This window comes from Nicotiana tabacum, chromosome 10, assembly GCF_000715075.1.
Source record: "Nicotiana tabacum cultivar K326 chromosome 10, ASM71507v2, whole genome shotgun sequence".
NCBI lineage: Eukaryota > Viridiplantae > Streptophyta > Magnoliopsida > Solanales > Solanaceae > Nicotiana > Nicotiana tabacum.
The window spans coordinates 134,401,634-134,406,677 of NC_134089.1; the positions used below are offsets into that span (position 1 = coordinate 134,401,634).

Genomic DNA, 5,044 nt, shown 5'->3' on the forward strand with positions numbered 1-5,044 from the left:
TGCTACAAAGTAAAATCAACATGGATAACCACAATAAAAATAATTTTTGGTACACCATGGGCATAATATGAAACTTTTCTTTATAAAATATGTTTAGAAGAGGACACAAGGATTTTATATGGCTCTAAAACTACTTAGTCCAACCACAATTGACTATTACAGAAACAATACCCAAAGTCTCAAATACATAGGGATAGTTTGTATTTTCAAGCATAACATAAAGCACATCCTAAACATCAGCATGAGCAACTTGCAACAATGCCCAACTTAGTAGCCAACCTCTGTCACTCCAGCCTTAAGAGAAGACTATATTGCTATTTATATATCTTACTAAAAAATAAACACCAACCAACTATGAAAATATATATGTACAAGTAAATATATAAAATTAATAAAATTACTCGAATATGACTTATTGCGGCATTTTGTTGGTATTTTCATCATACACCAGGATGTACACTTGCTTGATCCACTGTAGATTTCTTACTATGGGAGAATTTAACAGATAGTAATCCATATTTGCATTTACCCCCTTTAAAAGGGCTATCGAGTTCAAATTTTTTCTTCTCTCTTGTTGATCATTTTTTTTCCAGTCTCATATATTAGACCTGTGGTATAAGAGCATCCTTTTTATCAGCATCACTCTATATAATTCGTGTTGCCTAGTCGTTTTACCGGTAGTATTTTCCAAAGGTTTGATCCTTTTTATACTTACTCGACAACAATGAAGTACATTTTATTCGTTGAAAAATAAGGCTTCAATACTAAAATCGTTAGGAACATGAATTCTTATATCGCACAATCTAAGACAAAAAGAGATGATAACATCTTATATGTCTTGTAGCCTCCTATTTATAAGTGTAATGCACAACACACCCATAAATAAGACTTTACTAGACACGGTATGTAGACAACCCTAGGACAGAACTACTCTGATACCACTTTCGTCACGACCCAAACCGATGGGTCGCGACGGGTGCCCGAGTCCTACCTGTCAAATACCCTTAAGCATCCGTCTAAGATATAAACTTGAATAACCCCTGCTGAATTACGAGAATAATATACATAAAGGAAACCTTCCCAAAAAGGCATACGTACATATATGTGCAACATACGAAGGGCGAACCGACAAGGCTGCTATAGATAACTATGTACCTCAAAATTGGAAGTCGGCAAGGCCACATACTATCCAACTAAACATACTGTTTACAGACCTCTAATAGAAATATAACTGTACAAAGACGGGACTGAGCCACGTCATACCCATATATATATACAAACATATTGTACCAAAATCAAAAGCAGCTCCGGATCAAGTGGAGCACGCCAACACTCGCTGATCAAGAATCCTAAGAAGGGGGACCGTCAGCTTGCCTACCTGCACCTGCGGGCATGAAACGCATGCCCCGTGAAATAGGGCGTCAGTACGAAAAATATATTGAGTATGTAAGACATGAAAATCTATACGTAAAAAGCATAGATGAAACATGGAATAAAGAAATCCATCTGTAAATCAGAATAACTTTGTAAATTCTGAAACATTTATAATATTATGCATGTGCATATAAATGTGTCATGCATGGGTATGTGTACATAACAGCATCAAGCCACTGAGGACATCCCATCATATCATCTCGAACACTGTGGGCAATATCATCATCATATACCAACTGATCAGGTGGTGATGCGTATATAACGTCGTAACCTTTTCCCATATCCCATATACATATATTTACATATATATGCGCACACATATATATATATATATATAATGTCATCTGGTCATGGGTCAATGTACATGTATAAATGAATGAAATGCATGAAAAATATGTAATAATCTCAATATTCCTTCCGGATAAACTTTTTCAGCTACGTATTATTCTGGGATCCATGAACAGAAGATATAATAATACGTCACATGGGGAATCAAGAACACAGAGACCACTAGTATTTCTATGAATAGAGTCGTTTATGAAAACTTGCATTTGCTCGTTTCTTCTGTATAACTTGGACCATGCCAAAAAGAAAGAAGGGATAGCCTTAACATATCTGGAGTAGGTAAAACTCCGTATAATATTCTTGGCGAAGATTGCACCGTACTCTTTTAGAACCGTAAAATTTAGATGGAATTAAGCTTCTGCTCATTGAAGTGTTTGAACGAATTTTTGAGCTTCTGCTCATTGAAGTGTTTGAACGAATTTTTGAGCTTCTGCTCATTGAAGTGTTTGAACGAATTTTTGAGCTTCTGCTCGTTGAAATGTTTGAATGAAATTTGAGCATCTATTTTTGAAATATTCAAACCAAGAAAGGATAGGTTCTTGCTTTAGGATTTTTGGTCATTTTTTGGTTTCTTTTCTCTAAATGAAATGGAATCAGATTGTGAATCAATCTTTTCCTATAAAGCTCTAAGGTAGCCACCTAATACTTAGAATGACTAAGAGTCATTTTATGCTACCACATTACTTTTCTTAGGGGGGTTTAGTCTTATCTTATAATTCATTAATTAACTAGGTAATGTTCCGTTATCCGGTAATTAACCAATTACCCGTATAACTAAGAATTGTCTCAAATTACCTAAAAGTACTACTTATTTTTAATATACTTTATACATCATACTATCACGGCCATATGGTACCTTGTATGGTACTAGTCCATAATTATTGGGTATTATCGCTCGACCCGTATTTTATCCCAAATTGACCACTTTCAGCAAAACTCGTTTTCTTTAATTCGTGTACCCTTTATTTTTTATGACACTTATCGCTTGTTATAAATAGCATACACTATTACAGAAACAATACCCAAAGCCTCAAATACATAGGGATAATTTGTATTTTCAAGCATAACATAAAGCACATCCTAAACATCAGCATGAGCAACTTGCAATAATGCCCAACTTAGTAGCCAACCTCTGTCACTCCAGCCTTAAGAGAAGACTTATATTGCTATTTATATATCTTACTAAAACAAATAAACATCAACCAACTATGAATATATATATGTACGAGTGAATATATAAAATTAATAAAATTACTCGAATATGACTGATTGCGGCATTTTGTTGGTATTTTCATCATACACCAGGATGTACACTTGCTCGATCCACTGCAGATTTCTCACTATGGGAGAATTTAACAGATAGTAATCCATATTTGCATTTACCCCCTTAAAAGGGCTATCGAGTTCAAATTTTTTCTTCTCTCTTGTTGATCATTTTTTTTCCAGTCTCATATATTAGACCTGTGGTATAAGAGCATCCTTTTTATCAGCATCACTCTATATAATTCGTGTTGCCTAGTCGTTTTACCGGTAGTATTTTTCAAAGGTTTGATCCTTTTTATACTTACTCGACAACAATGAAGTCCATTTTATTCGTTGAAAAATAAGGCTTCAAATATACTAAATTAAAATTGAATCTAGATATATAGTAATATAAGTTGTGTCTTATTGACATACATTACAAACAAAAAATAACTCTAATAAACAGATAATATATATAAATAAATAATCTACTAAGAAGTTAAGGAAAAAAATCAATAGAAAGTGCAGTGCTTACAAGATGATGCAGAGGAGACGAGTACCACAACCCAGAGTATAAATTGAAACAAAGAAGATGAAATAAAGATAAATTAACAACATCAGTAATAAAAAAAGTTGGAGAAAGGCCCAAAATAACATAAATGGATAAAACAAAGAAAGCAACAAAGAGAGAAGAAAAAATCAGCTGCCAAATCACACGTACCTAAAACACAAAGAGGAAAATTGCAAAAACCAACACATATCTTCGAAATCCCATCACCAAGAAACTTAGCAAAACTTACAGGTAAAACAAACCCCAGAATCAAAGAGAAAAGGGAGATATGCAAAAAGAAAAAGAAGCTAATTTTCAGAGAGATGAGGAAACTAAGTAGAAAATTAGAAACATTAGCAATGATCGAGCAAAATAGTTTTAGATCAAAATCAAATTTTAACTTCTAAAAGGGATTATTACCTGGGTTCTATTTGCTTTCTCGGTGCTACGGTTTGATTATGTGGGTTACAGTAGATTGTTGTTGTATTACTCTTATTTGAGTTCTCTCAAGTAAAATCGTAGCTTTTGTTAGGGATTGGACACAGTACTTCTGATCTCGTTGCTATTATTGAGGCAAAGACGAAAGAAATCAGCAATGATTTACAGCGAGAGTTTCTTCTTCTTAATTAGGCTTATCAACCAGATCTGCTCGACTGTCGGACTGAGATAGAGAAGCATTTAGGCTCTCTAGAGAAGATAAACAATGGGAATGGCGGAAGCTTCTAGTTGGGAATTGACGCGAAATTACTAATATACCCTCTAGTTTTTTAAAAATGATATGAAACACACACGTGAAAACTCTTTCTCTTTTATATAATAGAAAAGTAGAAATAAAATATAATAGACCTGGCATTGCTAATAATACTTTACCCTCTAAATCTTGTAATCGAGTAGCTCGAAGGTAATTACAGGTAAATTCCTATAATAATAATTAGTACAACAATAATAACAGACTCAATGTAATCTCACAAGTAGGATCTTAGAAAGATAAGATGTACGCAAACCTTACGTTTATGTAAGAGAGGTTATTTCTGGTAGACCCTCGGCTCAGGAAGGGTATAACAATAATTAGTAACTTGAAAAAATATTACTTATTTTATTGTATAAAAATTATATCGTTTATGTAAAAAATATTTACTGTCAATAACAATAACAAACTCAGTATAGTCTCGTAAGTAAAGTTTGAAGAAGATTATATGTACACAAATCTTACCTAAATATTTACCGTACATCTATAGATAATTTAAATTTCCTTCGATCTTTTCAAAGGTCTTCTTCTAATTAACCGCATTTTGATGGGTCAATAACAATGTCTGATCGACCCATCACAAGTATTAAGTGAACATGTACCAAATTAAAACTAACCATTCAAATAATTGTAGGTGCCGACTTCACCTAAATAGTTAATTTGTCCGCCATGTATATGTCTACTTGAGAACTGTTAAGATGAAAGTCACAATAAAGAAATTAGAA

General features: G+C 33.4%; 1 long non-coding RNA gene across 1 annotated transcript; it reads right to left on the minus strand.

The window, feature by feature from the left end:
* Positions 1-1,024: 1,024 nt before the first annotated feature.
* LOC142164773 (uncharacterized) lies at positions 1,025-4,340 on the minus strand. Its single transcript, XR_012695761.1, has 2 exons — positions 3,992-4,340; positions 1,025-1,384 (listed from the first exon to the last, which is right to left on the minus strand). It is a non-coding gene; the product is annotated as an uncharacterized LOC142164773 (long non-coding RNA).
* Positions 4,341-5,044: the final 704 nt, after the last annotated feature.